Source organism: Loxodonta africana, chromosome 7 (genome assembly GCF_030014295.1).
Source record: "Loxodonta africana isolate mLoxAfr1 chromosome 7, mLoxAfr1.hap2, whole genome shotgun sequence".
NCBI lineage: Eukaryota > Metazoa > Chordata > Mammalia > Proboscidea > Elephantidae > Loxodonta > Loxodonta africana.
Genome location: NC_087348.1, coordinates 73,231,317 through 73,257,280, shown reverse-complemented (window position 1 = coordinate 73,257,280; position 25,964 = coordinate 73,231,317). Strand labels below are relative to the sequence as shown.

At 36.6% G+C, this 25,964-nt stretch overlaps 1 protein-coding gene across 4 annotated transcripts in view; it reads right to left on the bottom strand.

Annotated features, from left to right (window-relative positions):
* Nucleotides 1–25,964, bottom strand: part of SBF2 (SET binding factor 2) — a 518,200-nt gene that overhangs the window by 355,511 nt on the left and 136,725 nt on the right. The window lies entirely within an intron of this gene.

Below are 25,964 nucleotides of genomic sequence, written 5' to 3'. Positions count from 1 at the left end.
AAAAAACATTTAATCTCTTGGAATGAAATTATTTCCAGGATGTAAAATCACCTATCCAGTACCCTGCCTTTTAATTTCTTATGTCCTTCTGCTTACTTAGTGGCTCTTGACCTTGACTATACTATGAAATCACATGAGAGGCTTATTAAACTTTCAATGCCACAGCTGCATCCCAAATCACATAAATCAGAATCTCTTGGTAGGCAGGCATGAGTATCGATATGGTTTAAGCAACTTCCCAGGTGACTTTAATATACCACACCAAGGTAAAGAATCATTGTTTTAATTGTATACCAATTTCAATTTACATAGTACTTTCATTTTAATCCCCTAGACAGTCCTTTGAAAATAGATGAGTCAATGAGATTCATCATTTTACAAGAGAGTTGAACACGGACAGAGACCAAAAACGATTTGCCAAAGGTCACTCTGTAGTTGAGCATTACAGCTGGAACTCAATTCCACGTTTCACAACACCAAGTATGACAACACTTGTGTCCACCATAATAAGACTCTTTCCATATATACCCTAGTTATAAATTATTCTTATCTCTTCAAGAATAAACCCTTAAAGATCCCAAAAGAACCTAGCTTCATTCTTTTAGATCCTTCTTCTCTTGCATTCTTTAATATAGGTTCTCAAACACATGCAGCCTAACAGATTTTGGGTAGATTAATAAAGGTCTGAAAATAAAATACATAAATTTAAATTCCAGTAGTCCAAAATGATGACATATATATGAAATATGATATCAGATCTTGCCGTCAATTGCGGGGGTACTGTCCGGCCCAACCCCGTTGCTGTCTAGGTGCTTCCAACTCATAGCAACCCTATAGGACACACTAGAACTGCACCACAGGGTTTCCAAGGAGAGGCTGTAGATTCGAACTGCTGACCTTTCAGTTAGCAGCCAAGTTCTTAACCACTGTACCACCAGGGCTTCAAGGGGTACTGCCCACAAAAAGTTTATTCTAAACAATATTTCTGGCATTTAAGCTGAAATAAAGTCCACAGAATGATTTTTCTATTAAAACTGACATATTTTAAATACAACCATACATCAACCTGCATATTGCATTGGACAAATGTGCTGCAAAAGACCTCTTTAAAGTGTTAAAAAGTAAGGATGTCACTTTGAGGACCAGAATGCACCTCACCCAAGCCATGGTATTTTCAAACACCTCATATACATACAAAAGCTGGACAATGAATAAGGAAGACCAAAGAACTGATGTCTTTGAATTATAGTGTTAGCGATGAATATTGAATATACCATGGACAGAAAGACGAACAAACAAATCTGTGTTGGAAGAAGTACAGCCAGAAAGCTCCTTAGAAGCGAGGATGACAAGACTTCATCTCATGTACTTTAGACATGTTATCAGGAGGGATCAATCCCTGGAAAAGGACATCATGCTTGGTAAAGCAGAGGGTCAGCAAAAAAGATGAAGACCCTTAACAAGACGGAGTGACACAGTGGCTACAACTACGGGCTCCAACATAGCAACGACTGGGAGGATGGCACAGGATGGGACCGTATTTCGTTCTGCTGTACACAGGGTCACTAAAAGTCAAAACTGACTCAACAGCTCCTAACAACAACATACTTTATTTTGAGGTTAAGAAAGCAAGGAGAAAAAAGCCAATATAAAGTTCCAATAAGATTATGTTGTAGAAAAATAACCCAATTTGTGTATTTGATATCTTCATTTAATAGTCTGTACAAAAATATGTTAAGTTATAATACACTTAGTAAGTCAACAAACATTTCTTAAACTTCTGGGTACTGTAAAGCGCACCTGGTATTAGGCTACAAGGAAAAGACATTTACAAATAGAAACATGTAGGAGGAAGACCCAGTTTGAAAGGTAAGATGAATTTTAGATAGAGTGCATTTGAGGTAAAGACAACATCCAAGTAATAATGTCCAGTTAGAGGCAGGAATTGGCACTGAGAAGAAAAGATAATCATGCATAGAGAGGTAATGGCTGTAAGAAGATTAAGTAATAGACAAAACTTCCAGATAAGACTGAGTTAATTCTTCCATTCCAGACTCAGGGCTGCTTCTTTCCTAGAACCCTCCCCGATCTGTCCTTTTTCTGTAAGTACTACCTCTCCCAAACCAATTGTTTTTAAGAAAGGATCTAATACGAATTTTGAAGGTTTAAGATTTCTCCTGGAGACATTTACATATAAAGCTTTAACACTGTTTAGATATAGAAATATTTTTTTCACGTAATAAGGAGGGAGAAAAATCAGCTTAAGCTTCAGCTATAAGACAAAAGAGGTACAAAGGGGCTGGTACTCTCACAGAACTAATGAGTGAAGACCAGACATGTTGTGGGATGACATCAAGGACATCATACCTGAAGAAAGCAGGAGGTCATTAAAAAGACAGGAAAAAGAGAAAAGATCAAAACGGATGTCAGAAGAGACTCTGAAACTTGCTCATCAGCATAGCACAGCTAAAGTGAACAGAAGAAATAATGAAGTAAAAGCTGATCAGAAGATTTCGAAAGACGGCTCAAGAACACAAAGTATTATAATAAAATGTGCAAATACCTACAGTTAGAAAACCAAAAGGTAAAACACGCTTGGCATTTTTCAAGCTGAAATAACAGAAGAAAAACTTCAAGCCTCAAGTTGCAATACTGAAGGATTCTACAGGAAAAATATTGAACGACACAGGAAGGATCAAAAGAAGATGAAAGGAATACACAGAGTCACTGTACCAAAAAGAATTGGTAGACATTCAACCATTTCAGGAGGTAATATATGATCAAGAACCGATGGTACTGAAGGACAAAGTCCAAGTTACAATGAAAATACTGGTTAAAAATAATAATAATAATAAGGCTTCAGGAAGTGGTGGAATCCCAACTGAGATGTTTCAACAAACTAATGCAACGCTGGAAGCGCTCACTCGTCTATGCCAAGAAATGTGGAAGACAACTACCTGGCCAACCAAATGGAAGAGATCCGTATTTATGCCTATTCCAAAGAAAGGTGACCCAACCAAATTTGGAAATTATCAAACAATATCATTAATATCACATGCAAGTAAAATTTTGCTGATGATCATTCAAAAGTGATTTCAGCATTATACTGACAGGGAACTGCCAAAAGTTCAAGCCAGATTCAGGACAGAACATGGAACAAAGGATATCACTGCTGATGTCAGATGGATCTCGACTAAAAGCAGAGAATACCAGAAAGATGTTTACCTGTGTTTTATCGACCATGCAGAGGCATTCAACTGTGTGGATCATAACAAATTATAGATAACATTTCAAAGAATGGAAATTCCACAACGCTTAATTGTGCTCATGAGGAACCTGTACAAGAGGCAGTCCTTTGAACAGGACAAGGGAATGCTGGATGCTTTCAAGTCAGGAAAGGTGTGTGTCAGGGTTGTACCCTTTTGCCATACTTCTTCAATCTGTATGACTGAACAAACAATCCAAGCAGCTGAACTATACGAAGAAGAACATGTCATCAGGACTGGAGGAACACTCTTTAACAACCTGCGTTATGCAATGACACAATCTTGTTTGCTCAAAGTGAAGGACTTGAAGCACTTACTGATAAAGATCGATGACTACAGCCTTTGGTGTAGATTACATCTCAACAGAAGAAAACAAAAATCCTCACAATTGGACAAATAAGCAAAATCATGAAAAATGGAGACAAGATTGAAGTTGTCGAAGATTTCATTTTACTTGGATCCACAATCAACACCCACGAAAGCAGCAGTCAAGAATAAAACCACCTACTGCTTTGGGCAAATTTACTGCACAAGACCCCTTTAAAGTGTTAAAAAGCAAAGATGTCACCTTGAGGGCTAAGGTGTGCCTGATCCATGGTATTTTCAATCACCTCATATACATATACACAAAAGCTGGACAATAAATAAGGAACACTGAAGAAGACTTGATGCCTTTGGATTACGGTATTGGTGAAGAAGATAGAATATACCATGGACTGCCAGAAGAACAAACAAATCTGTCTTGGAAGAAGTACAGCCAGAACGCTCCTTTGAAGTGAGGATGGTGAGACTTCATCTCACATACTTTGGACATGTTATCAGGAAGGGCCAGTTCCTAGAGAAGGACATCATGCTTGGTAGAGGGCCAACGAAAAAGAGTAATACTCTCAATGAAATGGACTGACACAGAGGCTGCAATGATGGGCTCAAACACAGTAACAATTTTGTGGATGACACAGAACCAGGCAGTGTTTTTGTTCTGTTGTATACAAGGTCACTATGAGTCACAACCGACTCGGCAGCACCTAACAACAAATGCATTTACATCAAGGATGAAAACAAATGCATTTACATCGAGGATGAAGATGGAGACACAAAGTCTCAACAAGCAGAGTAGTGTAGGTCAGACCTTCATACTTACACATTTGCATATTACTTGCGGGCCTCATTTATTTCAGTATATGATGAAATCAATATTCATACTGAGTAACCTTAGTCATCTAAAGAAGGTACATTACTTTAGCACTCTTAAAAATGTACATAGCTCCTAAGGAATACTTTTGCAGCTACACACATGCATGGACGCGCGCGTGCACACACACACACACTACACCTTGTCTGTAACTTTTTTTCTTATTTTTGCCAGCAGCTAATCAAACTTTGACTCCTTCACGAGTCACCACATAAGCAGCTCATTCTATTTGGCTTCATTCCTTCCTGCCTAGTCTTACCACTCCAGCCACCTGACTCACCTTTAGCAAACCCTCCCTACTTTCCCTACTGGCAGTGAAGAATGACTCAGGGTTAGAGTGTCACAATATAATACAAAACTGAATCCATGTATGTTCATCTTTAAAAAGACAACAAGGAAAGGTGGGTTTTGAGGAAAAGAGATGAGAATATGAAGGGAGACATGGGGTCTAGCTTACCAATATTTGCCATTTATTTAAGTAAAAAATACTCATTTCTCCTCTCTTAGTTTTTTTATGGCATATATTGTCAGGATATTATATACTATTATTACCTGTTCTGCTTTCTTCCTCTGTAATATCAATAGGGAAAACTGAAGGGTTTCCCTATTATCTGGGTCATTTGATAAAACCCCATGATAGGAAATCTTCTAAGAAAATGTGATATTTAAGTTTTTGTATTTGTATTTTTTAAAATCTATTTAAAAATTTACAAAAGAATTAAAACCACCTGTCCTCACTTAAAAAAAAAGATGTAACTTTTCTTCACTTAAGTAAACAAATGTTAATAGTGTGGTACATACCCTTTGCAAATGTCTCCTATATTGTTCAGGCCTAAGTATAATTACATATATGTAATCGCTTTTTAAATAACAATGTTATATTCATCTACATCTTGCTTTTCTCACTTTTCAGTATCATGGAAAGCATTCCAGACAGATCTACCTCATTCATTTCCATAGCTAAATACGGTGTATTTCCCTAAACCCGAGGCTATTCAGAAGGTTTTAAGTATTTTGCAATTACAAGAAACACCAAGAACATCCTTATTAGAAATGTCACCATTAATGTGTGAATATGCCTGCATAGTCATCGACACTTAAGTTTTAGACCTTTTATAGTTTGGCCAATCTGATAGCCAAAATCTTCAATCATTGTTGTTTTAATTTGCATTTTAAAAATTATAACCAAGGTTGAAAGCAGCTTTTTATAGTTACAGTAACATGGATTTCTTCTTCAACGGACAGTTTTTATTCTTTAACCATTGTTCTACTTGGTTTTATTATTAATTTCTAGGTGCTCTTTGAGAATATCAACCTTTTCTGTCTTTTAATTTGTTTTACAATGTCTACTACAGTACACTAGTGTCAAGAAAATTTGGAAATGAAAAGTTTAAGCCCATTCTTTCAATGTAATATTGGAGAACAGCTTCAACAAGGTCACCAAAGGATTATTTAATTCTGTAGGAAAATATACCTGTGCTTGACTTTGCTATTTACTATTTGATTAGAGCCCAGACACTGTTAAATTCCATAGAACTTGTAGATTTCTATCCTGGAGAAATAAACCCAAAGGTTTATTCATTATAGTGAACCATGCTTATGTTTCTAGAATAAAACCAATATAGTCATAGAATATTACCTTCTCAACACACTACTAGATTTGATTTGCTAATACTTTGTTTAGGATTTTTGCAGCTGTATTTTCTCTTATGTGCCATTTTCATTAGGCTTTCTGTATTTCATCAGTTTTTCCACTATTTTTTTTTTCTGTTTGAGGATAACACATTGAATTTAGTGTAATAACTCCTTAGTTTCCTCCAATCCATGACAGCTTCTCAGTCATTTGTTGTTTTCTTTCCACAAACTTGACCATTTTAAAGAGTACTGACCAGGTATTTTGTGGAATGTCCCACAATTTGGGTTTGTTTGATGTATTTTCATGACTAGACTGGGGTTATGGGCTTGGGGGAAGAGTACCACAGAAGAGAGGTACACTTCTTATGACATCAGGGGTTACTAATATGATGTATTAGTGGTGATGTTACTGGTGATGTCAATCTTGATCATTCGGTTGTTAACAACTTTTTTCACTTTATCAATTGTCTTAGTTACCTAGTTGCCACAACAAACATTACTACAAGTAAGTGGCTTAAAGAACAGAAATGCATTGTCTCACAGCTTTGGAGACTAGAAATCCAAATGAGGGCATCGGCTCTAGGGGAGGGTCCTTCCTTATCAACAGCCCCAGGAGTTCCTAGCTTTCCTTGGCATCACCCCCTTGTGCCTGTCTCTGTGTATGTTCTCTTTTTATAAGACACCACTTACAAGTGATTAGTTTAGAACCAACCCTATTCTGATATGACCTCATTAACATAAAACCTTTAGTTCCAAACATGATCATATTTACAGGTACAGGGATTAGGAATTAAACACATATTTTAGGAGGGAAACAATTCAATCCATAACACATTGTTATCAGTCTGTTCAGGTTTTGTGCCTCTTCTTGAGTTTCACTGTGATAATTTATATTTTGTTTTAAAAAAAATCACCTGTCTCATCTAGATTTAGAAAACTGTATTTGTTTAAAACAGTACAAAACATTTTACTCATTATTTTTATGTCCTCTAAATCTGCAATTACACTGCCTTTCTCGATCCTAATGTATTTTACTGTTTTCTTTTTTTCATTTAGGCTCTTTTGAGGCTTGCCAATTTTACTCATCTTTAGTTTTGAGTTTTATTATCAGGTATACTTCTGTTTTTCTAATTTACTGCCAACTTTAACTCCATTATTTACCAGAGAAGCAGTACCATATTTTCATACAATTAATGTGCACCTTCTACGTTTGTTTGCCAACTGCTCCATCCCCACACGAAGTAGTTTCACAAGAGTGCTGAGCTAATTTTTTTTACAGCAACATGTAAAAAAAAATGGGCATAGCAGTGTTTACGAAAATACCTCGCAGGGAGAGGAAGTGGTTGGCAAACATAGAAGGTGCGTGTTATTTACGTTAAAAAAAATATGGTATTTGGATCTTCACAGCTGGTCAGCGTTTTAACAGATCAAGAAGTGAAGAAGAAGAAGACAAAGAGAATGAGGCAAATGAGTAAAGCAACAGAGGATTGAAAAACACGGAAAATGTAATCTGGCCTAGCTACAATATATAATACATGTGGAGTGGAATAAGAACAGATGTAAGCAACGTTGTACAGGTGGGAATGTAATATTATATTCAATAAACAGATCCCTACTACCAGAAATTAAAGGTCATTCATAACTAGTTCGAAATGTTTATTACTTATTATCTCCCACCACAATCTGACAAAGTGTCTGGCTCTCAAAAAAAAGTTTAAAGAATGAATGGGCAAACCATCTCCCGTCACATTAGTCTTGTCCTCACAATCTTCTGAAAAAGCCCTGCTAATTCCCCCAAAATGCTTGCCCCTTTTTCTCATGCTGTTTTCTCTCTGAAAATACCTCTTCCACTGCCTCTGCACTCAGTCTCTCCATTTCAATCTTATCCATCCTCCAAGGATCAGTTCTCCTTCATGATGTTTTTGCCATGATTGCATGTCATAGTTCTCTCTCTAATTTCTGTCCAAACATCCTTTTGTGCCAAAGTATGTCACCTGACTATAATCAATTTAAAGCATCTTATTTATTAACATAATCTGTTGTTGTTGTTGTTGGATGCTGTCGAGTCGGTTCCGACTCATAGTGACCCTATACACGACAGAACGAAACACTGCCAGGTCCTGTTCCATCCTTACAATCGTTGTTATGCTTGAGCTCATTGTTGCAGCCACTGTGTCAATCCACCTCGTTGAGGGTCTTCCTCTTTTCCGCTGACCCTGTACTCTGCCAAGCATGATGTCCTTCTCCAGGGACTGATCCCTCCTGACAACATGTCCAAAGTATGTAAGACACAATCTCGCCATCCTTGCCTCTAAGGAACATTCTGGCCGCACTTCTTCCAAGACAGATTTGTTCGTTCTTTTGGCAGTCCATGGTATATTCAATATTCTTCCCCAACACCACAATTCAAAGGCGTCAATTCTTCTTCGGTCTTCCTTATTCATTGTTCGGCTTTCACATGCATATGATGCGACTGAAAATACCAGGTCTTGGGTCAGGCGCACCTTAGTCTTCAGGGTGACATCTTTGCTCTTCAACACTTTGAAGAGGTTCTTTGCAGCAGATTTGCCCAATGTAATGCGTCTTTTGATTTCTTGACTGCTGCTTCCATGGCTATTGATTGTGGATCCAAGTAAAATGAAAAAGCTTGAAAACACCTTAAGAGGTAGGGATTTATATCATGTTCCTTTTATATCCCAACATGGCCTAGTACAGTGTAAGTAACAGGAAACAGAAAGAAAAATACTTAGGAGTTCAAGCTTTGCTGTCACTAACTCAAAAACCAGTTCTACCACTTAATAGCTCATATGATGCTAGTCAAGTTATTCAATATCTCTAAGCCTCAGTTTTCTCATTTGTAAATCTGAAAGAGTAAAAGTATCTATACTTTATAACATTATGTGAAGATTAAATAAAATAATGAATGTAAAAAGAACATTGCTGTTTTAAGCTCCCATCGAGTCAGTCCCTACGTACAACAGGATAGGACCACTGTGATACATAGGCTTTTCACTGGCTGATTTTTTGAAGTAGATCACTAAGACTTTCTTCCTAGCCCATCTTAGTCTGGAAACTCCACTGACATCTGTTCAGCATCGTAACAATTAGCACTCAATAAAGGTTAGCTTTTAGTATTACTATTACAAAGTTCCTGATGTTATTCGGTATAACTGGTGTTCAGCAAGTTTCTAATAAATTAAATCATAAATAAAACTTTCAAACTATGGTAATTCTACAGCACATTGATTCTAAATGTTAGAAAACAGCAGGAGAAACATACTTGTTTGTTTCCTACTCCATTATCTTCCTAACTAGACTAGCTACATAAGATCAGGGATTATGTCTATTTAAAGTACTACCATATCGAAAGCACCTACCAGAGATCACGGGAGAAACACACTGTGCACAAATTGGGCATCCAAGTAACTGCTGAATAAATTAGTGAAATAACTAATATTTTATAAAGTCCAAAGAGTTTACACAGATGTTTACATCACTAACACCAGCTGCTTCACCCTTTCCCCTACCCACCCCCCCAAAAAAAACTTCAGCCTACGGAAAACATAAAAATGCTTAATTTCCTATTACCAAATACAGACTTAAATCTGCATCTATGAATAAAAGAAAATGACCCAAATAATGGCTGCAGTATTAAGTTCTGCATTCAGAAGTTTATTATAGTGTTTTCAGGTATCCAGGAAAGACCAGAAAGCTAGGTTATTATAAGTCACAAAGGACACTACAGCCTCTAATTGAGTGCAGGCGGTGCTCTTGACAGGGATATTTACAGAAACAACAAACTTAAAGAAGGTGGCAAGAGACAATCTCTTTCAGTTTCAAGCACTGCTTTTTGTGCTTGCTGGTTCCCTTTCACACTTGTCTCTCTTTATGTGTGTGTGTGTGCGCGTGTGCGTCTGTAAGGGATTTCAAATACCCAATGATTTTGAAAAAAGAAAGGTATCTGGTTCCCTTAGCTTATGCAACAATTACACTAATCTGCAAGAAATCCAGAAATTATTTTTCAATAAAAACATTAAAATTTTATCATTAAAACAAATCATCAAAATTGTAGCTTTACACTGAGCTTCTAATGTGCTGCTCCTGTTGATAAAATACTAGACATCTTTCTTGTCTTGAGTACGTATCATAGTTTCATAGCTGTCCTCACAAATACCTGTAAGTATAGGGCTAGAAATCTCATCATACAGAAAATCAAATAAAGCATCTATCCAGCTCTCCTTCATCAGATAGCTGATATGCCATCTCAAAAATAACCTTAAAAACAGTCACCACCAACCTTATACAAGACTTGCATTCAACAAGAAACCGTGCCATATCCCCTGAAGTCTTCTTAAAACCAAACAACCGTTTAGCTTAACTAGTAATAAAAAAAAAAAAAGTCTGCCTTGAGCATTATACTCTTTTAAGAACTATCTATATGGGATCAAATCGACAACAGCAACTTATACAGGTTAGAAAGAACAGAAGTGGAAATTATCCATCCTTTTTAAGCTCTTAAATTTTAAGATTTGCAGTTTAGCACCATTCCTTAGAAACACCACTCACCCCTTCCCCCTAGATTTCTGCCTATTTTTTTTTTCCTTGCCAATACTGAAATTCTCATATGGACGCAAATACTGAAGTCATCCTCATTAGCAGAGGAATAACCTAAGTCACAGGCATAAATTGCACAGTTTCTGAGCATTTTAGACAATTCTCATAGCAAAAAGCTTGATCAGGAGAGTCAATTTTATAACCTAAAATACTGGACAAGGCTTTATATTTATTATCAAGCACCTGCCATTTAGATGTAAATTACTTTTCTTACCTTCTACAGAGATTTTGGAATACAGTTTGGCTTTGCATTTTTTCAATATTTAAGGGAACTATGTTGTCAAGGGAGCCCTGGTGGTGCAGTGGTTAAGAGCTTGGCTGCTAACCAAAAGGCTGACAGTTCAAATCCACCAGCTGCTCACTGGAAGCACTATGGGGCAGTCTTACTCTGTCCTATAGGGTCACTATAAGTTGGAACAGTGGTATGTTGTCAAGTGCTCCTGCAGACTGAAAGGAGAACAAACCCTGACACTGAAACTAATCTAAAAACAAGGGTCATAGAAGAAAAACTCTTACATCAAAAAAAGCTGCAATTTCTAAGAACAGCAACCTTGCTTTTCAAGATTAGTTATTTTGGGTCAAAATATTTTTTCTTGTGATTTAACCAAATTCCAGAGCACTGGGGGTGCAGTGGTTAAGAGTTCGGTTGCTAAAATAGCTGCTCCTTAGAAACCCTAATTGGCAGTTCTACTCTGTCCTATTCGGTCACTATGAGTCGGAATCGACTCAACATCAACTGGTATTCTAGTACCTGAATTACAAAAGTTATATTATGCTGTTTCTTAAAGAAAAAAGCTTCTTGTATAACTATCATGAAATCACTATTCACTAAAGAAACAACTTCTGAAATGTGAATATCATAAATGACAGAATAAAATGCTATAAACCATTGACTACTTGGCCTTAATGATATTTATATCTGTACATAAAGCACTAAACATTGTGATGTTATGTGCATACATTTAAGCTTTTCCTACCACATTCATGCTCTGCATATTCAATATAACTACTTAATGCTCTAGAACAAGGGATATGTGTGACAAATGTTTTCTGAGTTAACACATATAAGTATAAATAAACTTTAAACACATTCCAGGAAGTTAGGATGATGTGAAAGAGAAAAAGTTCCATAGCCATTCCACAGTTATATAGAAAATGAACATAATCATTTTCTATACGTTCTTCTATGCTTAAAAAATATTTATGGTCTCGAGGCAGAGCCAACATGGCACTATAGACAAAAGTGCTATGCCGTCCTTTTACAGCAAAGACACGAAAAACTATGTGAAACAGATACAAACGTCAATCCTGTAACCCTAAGTACCAAATGAAGGAAGAAAGAACTCAATCAAGCACCGAATGGACATGGAAAAAATAAGACTAAAAAATTTACAACAGGGAACAAGAGACGTCAATCTGTAAATGATAACGTCAGAACAATAAAAGAGGCAATAAATTTTCAAATGGAGAGGAAATCAAGGCATTATCAAGTAATAAAAGACTGGGTTAAACTTAGAAAGACAGGGGTAAATTTCCAGGTAACCAAAGTTTACAAACCTAGTCAACAAAATAAAGAAGAAAAACAAAGTCTCAGTAAATACAAAATCTACAAAAATGAAAGAAACAAACAAAAAAAGCATAAAAAAAGGAATTCAGCACAGAAGAGTAAGAGAAAAAAAGAAAACACCACCACAAGAAAAAGCACTTGAAAATGACAGGAATAAACTCACACTGATCAATAATCATACTGAACATAAATGGCTTAAACGCACCCATAAAGAGACAGAGAGTGACAGAATGGATAAAAAAATACAGGACTCATAAATATGGTGTCTACAACAGACACATCTTAGAAACAAAGACATAAATTTATGAAAAATCAAAAAGATAGAAAAAACATATCAAGCAAAGAGCTGCCAAAAAGAGGAGTGGCAATACTAATGTCAGATAAAGTAACCATAAAAGACAAGGAAGGGTATTATATAATAATTAAAGGGACAATCCACCATAAAGACATAACCATAATAAACATCTACATACCCAATGACAGGGCTACAAAACACATGAAACAAACTCTTAATGGCACTGAAAAAAGAAGCTGACAGTTCCACAATAATAGTAGGAGACTTCAACATACCATTCTCAGTAAAGGACACAACATCTAGAAACTCAGTGAAGATACTGAAGATCTAAAGGCCACAATCAACCACCTCAACCTCGTACACATATGTAGGATACTCCACCCAAGAGTAGCAACGTAGAAATTAGTAACAGGAAGAGCAAGGAAAAAATCAAATACACGGAAACTGAATAACACCCTTCTTAAAAACCACTGGGTGATAGAAGAAATCAAAGATGGAATAAAACCCAAAGACAACTCATCAAACATGGAAGGGACTGGAGAGTGGGTAGGAGACAGATGCTGATGAAGAGTGAGCTATTTGTATCAGGTGGACACTTGAGACTGTGTTGGCATCTCCTGTCTGGAAGGGGGATGGGAGGATAGAGAGAGTTGGAAGCTGGCAAAATTGTCACGAAAGGAGAGACTGGAAGGGCTGACTCATTAGGGGGAGAGCAAGTGGGAGTACGGAGTAAGATGTATATAAACTTATATGTGACAGTCTGACTTGATTTGTAAACGTTCACTTGAAGCTCAATAAAAGTTAATTTAAAAAAAAAAAAAAGAATGATGAGAACGTATGATACAAAGCTCTTCATCCCGGTTGAACAAATAGAAAGAGAACAGCAAAAGAAGCCCACAGGCACTAGAAGAAAGGAAATAATAAAGATCAGAGCAGAAACAAATGAAATAGAGAAAACAATGAAAGAATCAACAAAATCGAAAGTTGATTCTTTGAAAGGATCAACAAAATTGACAAGCCTTTGGTCAAAGTGACAAAAGAAAAGCAGGAGAGGATGCAAATAACCCAAATAAGAAATGAAATGAGGGACATTACAACAGATGCAACTGATATTATTAAAAGGATCATAAAGAGTACTCTGAAAACTATACTCCAACAAACTTGAAAACCTAGAGGAAATAGACAAATTTCTAGAAACAAACTACCTACCCAAACTAACACAAACTGAGGTTGAAAATATGAACACACTCATAATAAGAGAAGAGATTGAAAAGGTAATTTAAAAAAATTTCCAAGAAAAAGTAGCCCTGGCCCAGATGGATTCACTGGAGAATTCTACCAAATATTCAGGGAAGAACTTACACAGTAACTACTCAACCTATTTCATAACAAAGAAAAGGAAGGAATACTTCCAAATTCATTGTATGAAGCCAGCATAACCCAGATACCAAAACCAGGGAATGACACCACAAAAAAAGAAAGTTACAGACCAATATCTCTCATGAATATAGATGCAAAAATTCTCAACAAAATTCTAGCCAATAGAATTCAGCATCATATCAAAAAAATAATACACCAGGACCAAGTGAGATTCATGCCAGGTATACAAGCATGCTCTTTGTTATCAAGTTTATTCCAACTCACAATAACCCTAAAGGGAGCAGAACTGCCCCCACAGAGTTTCAAAGGAGCAGCTGGTAGGTTCGAACTGCCAACCTTTTGGCTAGCAGCTGAGTTCTTAACCACATCACCACCACTGCAAACCCTGGTGGTATAGTGGTTAAGTACTATGGCTGCTAACCAAAACGTCAGCAGTTCGAATTCACCAGACACTCCTTGGAAAACTCTATGGGGCGGTTCTACTCTTTGCTATAGGTTCACTATGAGTTGGAATCAACTCGACGGCAACAGTTTTGATTTTTGGATACAAGGATGGATCAACATTAGAAAATCAATCAACATAATCCACCACATAAATAAAAGGATCACATGATCATCTCAATAGACACAGAAAAGGCATTCAACAAAGTCCAACACCCGTTCCTAATAAAAACTCTCAATAAAATAGGTATAGAAGGGAAAGTCTTCAACATAACAAAGGGCATCTATACAAAACCAACAGCAAACATTCTTAATGGAGAGAGGATGAAAACATTCCTCTTGAGAACAGGAACAAGACAAGGGTACCTTTTATCACTACTTCTATTCAACACTGGGCTGGAAGTCCTAGCTAGAGCAAGAAGGCAAGAAAAAGAAATGAAGGGCATTCAAATTAGTAAGAAAGAAGTAAAACTGTCCCAATCTGTGAATGATATGATACTATACACAGAAAACACAAAAGACTCACCTAATCTTCAACAAAGACCAGAAGTCCATCAAATGGGGAAGAGACAGTCTTTTTAACAAATGGTACTGGCAAAACTGGATGTCCATATGCAAATAAATGAAATAGGACCCATACCTCACACCGTATACAAAAACTAATTCAAAATGGATCAAAGGCCTAAACATAAAACCAAGAACTATAAAGATCATAGAAGAAAAACAGCGTGAACACTAGGGCCCTAATACAAGGCATTAACAGGATACAAACCATAACTAACAATACATAAACACCAGAAGATAAGCCAGATAACTGGGATCTTCTAAACCTTAAATGCTCATGTTCATCAAAATACTTCACCAAAAGAGTACAAAGAGAACCTACACACTGGGAAAAAATTTTTAGCTGTGACAAATCCAACAAAGGTCTTATCTCTAAAATCTATTGGAAAATCCAGCACCTTTACAACAAAAAGACAAATAATACAAGTAAAGAATGGGCAAAGGATATGAACAGTCACTTCACCAAAGAAGACGTTCAAGCAGCTAACAGACACATGAGGAAATGCTTGCAATCACAAGCCATTAGACAAATGAAAAACAAAACCACAATATGATCTCACCCCAACAAGGCTAGCACTAATCCAAAAACACAAAATAATAAATGTTGGAAAGGTTGTGGAAAGACTGGAACACTTATGCACTGCTGGTGCGAATGTAAAATGGTACAACCACTTTGGAAAACACTTTGGGCTTACTTAAAAAGCTAGAAATAGAAATACCATAAGATGCAGCAATTCCACTCCTAGGAATATACCCTAGAGAAATAAGAACTGTCACAAGAAAACACATGTGCACACCCATGTTAACTGCAGCATTGTTCACAATAGCAAAAATATGGAAACAACCTAGGTGCCCATCAACAGATGAATGGATAAAAAAAATTATGGTACATACATACAATGGAATATTATGCAACGATAAAGAACAATGATCAATCCGCAAAACATCTCACAACATGGATGAATCTGGAGGGCATTATGCTGGGTGAAATTAGTCAGTCACAAAAGGACAAATATTGTATGAGACCACTCTTATAAGAACTCAAGAAAATGTTTAAACACAGAAAAAAGCATTCTTTGATGGTTATGGGGGAGGGGAAGAAAATTCACTAACTAGATAGTAGAAAAGGATCAACTTCAGTGAAGGGAAGGACAACACATAATACAGGGGAAGTCAGAACAATTGGACCAAAGCAAAAGCTAAGAAGTTCCCTGGAAACATCCAAACACTTTGAGGGACAGAGGAGCTGAGGCCTGGGGAACCACAGTTTCAGGGGACATCTAGGTCAACTGGCAATAACAAAGTTTATTAAGAAAATGTTCTGCATCCCACTTTGGTGAGTGGCATCTGGGGTCTTAAAAGCTTGCAAGCAGCCATCTAAGATGCGTCAATTGGTCCCATTGCACTTGAAGCAAAGGAGGAAGAAGAAAACTGAAGACACAAGGAAAATACTAGCCCAACAGACTAAAGGACCAGCCTGAGAACAGAAGAACTAGATGGTGCCCGGCTACCACCAATGACCACTCTGACAGGGAACACAACAGAGAGTCCTGGGCGGAGCATGAGAAAAGTGTGGAGCAGAACTCAAATTCACCTAAAAAGACCAGACTTAATGGTCTCACAGAGACTGAAGGAACCCATGAAAACTACGGCCCCTGGAATATCTGTTAACCCTGGACTGAAACCATTCCTGAAAGCCTACTCTTCAGACAAAGATTAGATAGGACTATAAAACAGAAAATAATACTCGTGAGTGTGCATCTTAGTTCAATCAGATATACGAGACTAAACGGCGGTTCCTGCCTGGAGGCAGGATGAGAAGGCAGGAAGAGACAGAAGCCGGTCTAAAGGACACCAGGAACCCAGGGTGGAAAGGGCGAATACGCTGTCACATTGTGGGGATTGCAATTAATGTCACAAAATAATATGTGTATAAATTTTTGTATGAGAAGTTGACTTGAGCTGTAAACTTTCACCTAAAGCACAATTAAAAAAAAAAAAAAAAAACGACGCATTGTATTAGGCAAATCTGCTGCACAAGGCCTGTTTAAAGTGTTAAAAAGCAAAGATATCACTTTAAGGATTAAGGTGTGCCTGACTCAAGCCATAGTATTTTCAGTCACCTCATATGCATTCGCCAGCTGGATAATGAATAAGGAAGACCGAAGAATTAATGCCTTTGAATTACGGTGTTGGTGAAGAATATTGAATATACCATGGACTGCCAAAAGAAGGGAAACGCTGGTGGTGTAGTGTTTAAGTGCTATGGCTGCTAACCAAAGGGTTGGCAGTTCAAATCCGCCAGGCGCTCCTTGGAAACTCTATGGGGCAGTTCTACTCTGTCCTATAGGGTCGCTATGAGTTGGAATCGACTCGACAGCACTGGGTTTGGTTTTTTTGGTTTTGGCCAAACGAAGGAACAAATCTGTCTTGGAAGAAATACAGCCAGAATGCTCCTTAGAAGCGAGGATGGCAAGACTTCTCACTTACTTTGGACATGTTATCAGGAGGGACCAGTCCCTGGAGAAGGACACCATGCTTAGCAAAGTAGTGGGTCAGCAAAAAAGAGGAAGGTCTTCAACAAAACGGACTGACACAGTGGCTGCAACATTTGGCTCAAACATACCAAAGACTGTGAGGATGGTACAGGACCTAGGAGTGTTTCATTCTGTTGTACGAAGGGTTGCTATGAGTCAGAACCAACAGGACAGCACTTCACAACAACCAGAAGTTTTAATTTACAGTATTAATTCTGGCATAACTATATGGACTTAATTATACTCTAAAACAAAAATTTTAAAAACAGTCTTCATGAAAGACAGAGTTCTCTCCTGCAGAGTGAAAACTTAGGACAGAAAACTCTTAGTGTCTTTTCAGGAGCAGAACACCATTTTCATTCCCTGACCAAATATCCAAATAGAAGGAATTCAATAGGTTAAGATTAGTTATTTCTAGAGAGTGGAATTACTGATTACTTCCACTTTCAACTTTATATATTTCCTTATACTTTGAGCTTTATAGGAAAGAACGTACAATTAAAAAAAGGTGTTTTCAATTTAATGAAAAAGAAATAACTGATCAAAACAAATAACAAAATTTTAATAGCTAATAAAAATTCATACAAATTTACATGATCAAAAATACAGATAAATAGGCAAAGGAAATGAGATGATTCACAGAAAGAACTATAGTTAGAAAGTTGAAAAGATATTTAATCTAAAAATATTCAAGGATATCATTTACATTTTATAATGAAAATTCCTAATAAAGGAACCATGGTGAAATTTATGTAACAAACTTAAATAACACTTTTATTCATTGCAACCGTTTAGAAATGTCAACTATATAGCCAGTTCTAGGCACTTTACATAGCATTTATAAGCTCATGTAATCCTAACCACAATTCCCCTAATAAAAATATGATCCCTGTTTAACAGATGAGAAACACTGAAGGTCAAACATGTTAATTAGCTCAAATAAATTATATCACGTAGCTAGAAAGTTGGAAACCTACCTGATGCCAAAATCTATGTGCTTTCACTCCATTACAACGCAACCTCTTTAAAGATAAACGCAAATTATTGCCATTTTAGGATTTTTCTTTTTAAATTTTAACTTAACATTTTTATAAAATAATTTCTAAAATTGAAATATATTACTACCTCTTTGCCACATACAGATTTTTACAAAATTATCATATAGTACATGCTATTTTATAATCTGCCTTTTCACTCAAATACATTGTAAATACCTTTCCAAAATATTTATCTATAGCATCCTTCTTAACGGTTGTTTAGTACTCCACTGTATACCAGTATCATAATTTTTTGTTATTTTTAGTTTTTTCTCTATGTCAGTTTTTTTTTTTATTAAAGTACTTTTTAACAAATGTCCATCATTAAAAATCGTTACTTATTTGTGTATGTATGTAGGTAGGTAAATATGTATGCTGTGGATAAACATCAAAAAAAAATTGTTTTAAATACTAAAATTAGAATAACAATATCTAGATATAATCAACAATATACTCTCAAAATCTAAAATTACTGAGTAATTCAATTAATCTTTCTGAGACTTAATTCCCTGATTTATAAAATGGCAATAATATCTCTCCTACCTAATTAACATGGGAGTTCAGAGCAGTCATTTGCAACATGCACTGCCTGTACCCATTAGGGCAAGAGAAGAAATTTCATTTGCATTTTTATTTAACCCTGTTTAATATCTATTTTCTTATTTTATAATATATACTCTATATTAGTATAGCACCAAAAACCAAACCCATTGCCATCGAGTTAACTCTGACTCACAGCAACCCTGTAGCACAACAAACGTACATAAATAAATCACACATTACGGGGGCTATATCTCAAACATTTTACTGACAGAGTATTCAAACAAAAACATTTAGAAATCATTGATTTAAAGAAGAGGTATGCAATCTACAGCCCACAAGCCCAATACAGTTTTTGTAAATTAAGTTTTATTGGAACATAGCCACATTCATTTGTTTATATATTTTCAATGGCTGCTTTTGTGCAACAACAGCTAAATTGAGTAGTTGTGACAGAGACCATATGGCCCACAAAGCCTACAATATTTACTATCTGGTCTTTTAAAGAAAAAAATTTGAAAACCTATGGTTTAGAGGAACACATAAAATAACTTTTGGTGAACATACTATGCAAACTGTAAAACAATAATATACTGGGCACATGGCTACAAAATGCTGGCCAAGCTTACAGCCTCCTTCTAAAGCATTCCCTTCCACAATGATATCATGTGACCCCCTCACTACTCCAGCCACTACTTACTAGGTTCCCAATAAAAAGCCAGCCATTTTATAGGTGACCAGTAGACTAAGAAGTAGTCTGAAAAGTAAAGTCTGCTCAGCAGAGACAACAGTTGACAAATTAGACCAGACGCTCTCTCCTGGAGAGTTTAAACCTGACACAAGAAATGTCAAGCACCTTGCAGCAGCAGGTATAAGCCACAGTAGCAAAAGCTAATAGGGAGGGTAGAGAAAAGCTGGTTGGTAGTAATATAACCAGTAGTACCAAAGGTTTATTATCAACGCTAGGAGCCCTATTACATGGCATAAACAAACTATAAACCAAGACACACATAACACCATAAACGTGAATACACACCAGAAGATAAACTAAATAACTGGGAGCTCCTAAAAATTAACCACTTATGCTCATCAAAAGAGTAAAAAGAGAACCTACAGACTGGGAAATAATTTTTGGCTATGACATATTCAACAAGAGACTGATCTCTAAAATCTAGAGAATACTTTAATACCTCAACAACAAAAAGACAAATAATTCAATTAAAAAATGGATATGAACATATACTTCACTAAAGAAGACATTCAGGTAGCTAACAGACAAATGAAGACATGCTCGCTATCATTAGCCACTTGATGTTGTGGTTAGGTGCCATCAAGTCAATTCCAACTCATAGCGACCCTATGCATAACTGAACGAAACACTGCCTGGTCCTGTGCCAGTCTCACAATTGCTGCTATGCTTAAGCCCACTGTTGCAGCCATTGTGTCAAATCCATCTCCTTGAGAGTCTTCTTCTTTTTAGCTGACCCTTTACTTTACCAAGCATGATGTCCTTCTCCAGGGACTGATCTCTCCTGATAACATGTCCAAAGTATGTGAGACACAGTCTCGCCATCCTTGCTTCTAAGAGGCATTCTGGTTGTACTTCTTCCAAGACAGGTCTGTTCTTTTGGCAGTCCATGGTATATTCAATATTGCAAATCAAAACTATAATGAAATAACATCTCATCCCAACATTACTGGCACTAATCAAAAAACAGAAAATGACAAATGTTGGAGAGGCTGCAGGGAGACTGGAACTCTTAGGTACTGCTAGTGGGAATGTAAAATGGTATAACCACTTCGGAAAATTATATGGCGCCTCCTTAAGAAGCTGGAAATAGAAATATCATCTGATCCAGCAATCCCACTCCTAGGAATATATCCTAGAGAAGTAAGAGCTGTCACATAAATAGACATAGCAAACCCACGTTCACTGCAGCATTATTCACAATAGCAAAAAGATGTAAACAATCAAAGTGCCCATCAACAGATGAATGGATAAACAAATTAAGGTACATACATACAATGGAATACTACCCAATGATAAAGAACAATGATAAATTAGAAAAACATTTCAAAACATGGGCGAATCTGGAGGGCATTATGCTGAGTGAAATCAGTCAATCCCAAAGGACAAATATTGTACGAGACCACTATTATAAAAAGCCAAGAAAAGGTTTACACACAGAAAAAACCAATCCTTAATGGTTATGAGAGAGGAGACGGGTGGGGAGGGAAAACCATTAACAAGATAGTAGACAAGTGTTAATTTTGGTGAAAGGATAAACAACACACAATATAGGGTAAGAGAGCACAACTTGACCAAAGCAAAGTCATAGAAGCTTCCTAGACACATCCCAACACCTTGAGGGACCGAGTTACTGGGGCTGAGGGCTGGAGACCATGGGCTTTGGGGACATCTAAGTCAACTGGCATAACATAGTTCATAAAGAAAACATTTTACATCCAACTTTGGTGAGTAGCGTCTGGGGTCTTAAAAGCCTGCAAGCAGCCATCTAAATACAGCTATTGGTCCCATCCTGGCTAGGGCAAGGGAGAATGAAGAAAAACAAAGGCAGAAGAAAAAAACTAGTACAAAAGACTAATATGCCATACGAACCACAGCCTCTAATGGCCTGAGCCCAGAGGAACTACATGATGCCTGGCTACCACCACCGACCATTCTGACAGGGATCACAGTAGAGGGTCCCTGACAGAGCAGGAGAAAAATGTAGAACAAAATCCAAATTCACAAAAAAAGAACAGACTTACTAGTCTGACAGAGGCTGGAGGAGTCCCCAAGACTACGGCCCCTGGACACCCTGTTAACTCAGAACTGAAGCCACTCCCAAAGTCCACCTTTCAGCCAAAGATTAGACAGGCCTATAAAATAAACAATAACACACGTGAGGAACGCGCTTCTTAGTTCAATCAAGTATACAAGACCAAATGGGCAACACCTGCCCAAAAGCAAAGCTGAGAAGGCAGGAAGGGGCAGGAAAACTGGACGAATGAACATGGGGAACCCACACGGAATGGATCACAACCAATGTCACAAAACAATTTGTGTGTAAATTTTTTAATGAGAAACTAATTTGTTCTGTAAATGTTCACCTCAAGCATGATAAAAGTGAAAAAAAAATTTTTTAGTATCAAATATACCATTAGTGGCAAAGCCTTAATAAATGTTTCCTGCTTAAGGGAATAATGGAAAAACCCAGGCACTAAAACTATGTGATATCACAAATTAATGGTCAGTTCCCAAACTAATTCTTTGAGAAGGCTAACTGAATAGCTTTTTATAGGCTTATATGAAATTGATCTTTGACTATTTCTGAATTCTCATGACACCTGTCTACTGAAATTCCCTTCTTCCTTATTTCCACATGTATCATCCCCATTAAGCCCCATTACCTAAGGTAACTTGATTCTTCTGCTCCTGTCAAACAGGACATCCTAATCAAATCATACAAATATGAACTATAAAGTACATTGATTCATTATAAAGTATCACTCCCTGCAACAATAACTTATAAAACAAAAATAATAGATTTCTGGGTTGAGAATTAAATAACCTTGTACTTGAGGATGAGGTGTGATGGACACAAATAAGTAATTTAAATACCAGAACTTACTCCCAACCCACTGCTGTCAAGTCAATTCCGACTCCCAGCGACTCTACAGGACAGAATAGAACTGCCCCATTGGGTCTCCAAGGCGGTAATTCTGTAAGGAAGCAGACTGCCACATCCTTCTCCCGCAGACTGCCTGGTGGGTTCAAACCACCAACCTCTTGGTTTGTGTCCAAGTGCTTTAACCACTAAGCTACCACGGCTGCTGCTGAAATTACCAGGTATACTGACATCTAGTTCAACAACTACAGATGCAATTCTTTTGCCCCCTGAATTAATTCATTCTAAATTGAAAAATCAGTTGAGAAATAAAAAGGGAAAGAAAAAAGCTTGTATTTCCTTTCCATACTATAGAAACAGAGAAAAGAAGAGGGAATGTACTGAAGCGCAAATTTAATAGATTATCATTAAAATTTATTATAAGTGGGCTGAAATGGCCTAAAATCTATTTTAAAACATAAATATAAGTTTTAACTACATGGATAGTCCTTGTTTAAATACTTAAATTTATTTCATTGAATAAGACGATCTAGGCTACAAAAACTGTTTTTCAGCTGTTGAATTAAAAATATGTCATATTGAAATAATTACCTTTTAATTCTATCTTAAAACAAATGTCTTGAATTTTGCACCTGAACAAAACAGTTCAAACTTCACAAAAACTCCAAAGAAAAACATTCTCTAAATATGGCAGGTATGAGATGTTTTCAGTCCCCTGCCCCGGCCCCCAGGTCTGTATAAAAAGGTTAACTGCTAAGTAAAATGAAGAACATGCATGAAATGGGAGGATGAATGACCAAATAAGGATAAAGGCATAACTGGAGCAATTACCTAATGTATTATTAAATTCACAATCAAACATGACTTACACCTTCTGGAATTGGGGTGAAACCATTATAGAAACGCCAGTCAGCATTTCTTGGATGACTCCTAGATAACTAAAGGGTTCCTCCCAACTTCTTATGCGAAAGGTTGATATGCATCTCCTTTGGAGAAGAACATATTTATATGTTATCACTGAATCTTATATTCCATGATCTGTAACTTCCAAGGAATATAATGCTAGATGAAACTTTTTCAGAGAGATAATTTATACCTGGATCATGAAAGGACTTTTCTTCCACAATAAGGAGAACGAATTTCATTCTGCAGATAGTAGGATGTCACTGGAACTTTTGGAGAAAGGGAAGAATGACAGAATCAGATTGGTGTTTAAATATTATACCTGTGGCAACAGTGAAATGGAAGCAGTGATAAACTAAGGGAAGTAAGACTAGTTGGGAAACTGTTATAAATCATCAAGAAGAAGGATAACAAGAGTCTCAAACGTTAGTTGTAGAAGCCGAAGTAGATCAAATTCTGCTCATGAAGAAAGGATTCAATAAATTTAAAACTACTGAAATCAGACAAACGGTATCCTCTGACTACAACAGAGTTAAATTAAAAATATAATAAAAGAAAGGTATCTACAAAATCCCAAAATACTAGGGAGCTACCTAACACAATTCCAAATAACCCGTGGTCAAGAAATAATTCAAAGGGAAAATTGTGAAGTATTTTAAACTGAATGAAAATGAAAAGACAACTTATCAAAGCTTTTGAGATGCAGTTAAAACAGTATCTTCAGGATAATTTACATCACTAAAGAATAAAGATCTCAAGTGGAAGACCTCAGCTTCCACTGTAAGAAATCAAAAGAGAGCAAATTAAATCCAAATTAGGAAAAAGAAAAAAAAAACACAGATGAGAATGAAAATAAATGAAATGGATAACAGAAAAAAATCAATGAACCAAAACCTCATTGAAAAGATCACAATAAAATAGATGGATCAGGAAAAACGGAGAGAAAGAAAGCATTCGGTTTTATAGTTTTAGATTTTACATTTAGGTCCACGGTCCATTTTGAGTTTATTTTTTAATATACTGCTGATACAGGTCAAAATTTCATTTTTTTAATATGGCTATTCAATTAGTTCGGCACCATATTGTTGACAAGCCTACCCACCTTTGTTAAAAAAAAAAAATCGTTTTTCTATATATGTAGGGGTCTATGTCTATACTCTCTATTCTGTTCCACTGATGGAATTTTGTAATGTTGTCTATCTTGACACCAATGTTATATTATCTTGATTGCTATAACTTTATATTACACTTATAAATCAGCTAGTGTACATTCTCCACTTTGTTCCTGCTTTTCAAAGTTCTTTTGTCTATTATAGGTTTTCACATGAATTTTCACAAGAATTTAAATTCCAACTATTCACTGTTGAAATGTAGAAATACATTTTTGTATATTAATCTTGTGCTGAGAGGCAGTCATTTGAACAGAACAAGGAGATACTATGTAGTTTAAAGTCAGGAAAGGTGTGCATCAAGTTATATTCTTTCACCATACTTATTCAAACTGTATGCTGAGCAAATAATCCGAGAAGCTGGGCTATATGAAGAAGAATGGTGCATCAGGATTGGAGGAAGACTCGTTAACAACCTGTGATAAGCAAATGACACAACCTTGCTTGCTGAACGTGAAGAGGACTTGAAGAACTTACTGATGAAGATCAGAGACTACAGCATTCAGTATGGATTGCACCTCAATATTAAGGAACCAAAAATCCTCACAACTAGACCAATAAGTAACATTACGACAAAGAAAAGATTGAAGTTGCCAAGGATTTCATTTTACTTGAATCCGCAATCAACGCTCACAGAAGCAGCAGTCAAGAACTCAAACAACGTTATTGCATCAGGCAAATCTGCTGCACAAGATCTCTTCAAACTGTTAAAAAGCAAAGATGTCACTTTGGGGACTAAGGTATGTTTGAACCAAGCCATGGTATTTTCAATTGCCTCATATGTGTTAGAAAGTTACACGATGAATAAAGAAGACCAAAGAAGAACTGACTCCTTTGAATTATGGTATTGGCAAAAAATACTGAATACACCATGGACTGCCAGAAGAACGAACAAATCTGTCCTGGAGGAAGTACAGCCATAATGCTCCTTAGAAGTGAGGATGAGAGACTTCATATCACGTACTTTGGACATGTTATCAGGAGGGACCATTCCCTGGAGAAGGACATCATGCTTGGTAAAGGGTCAGCAAAAAACAGGTAGACCCTCAGTGAGATGGACTGACCCAGTGGCTGCAACAATGGTCTCAAGCATGGCAACAATTATAAGGATGGCGCAGGACTGGGCAGTGTTGGTTCTGTTGTGCATGAGTTGGAACCGACTCGACAGTATCTAACAACTATTTTGTATTCT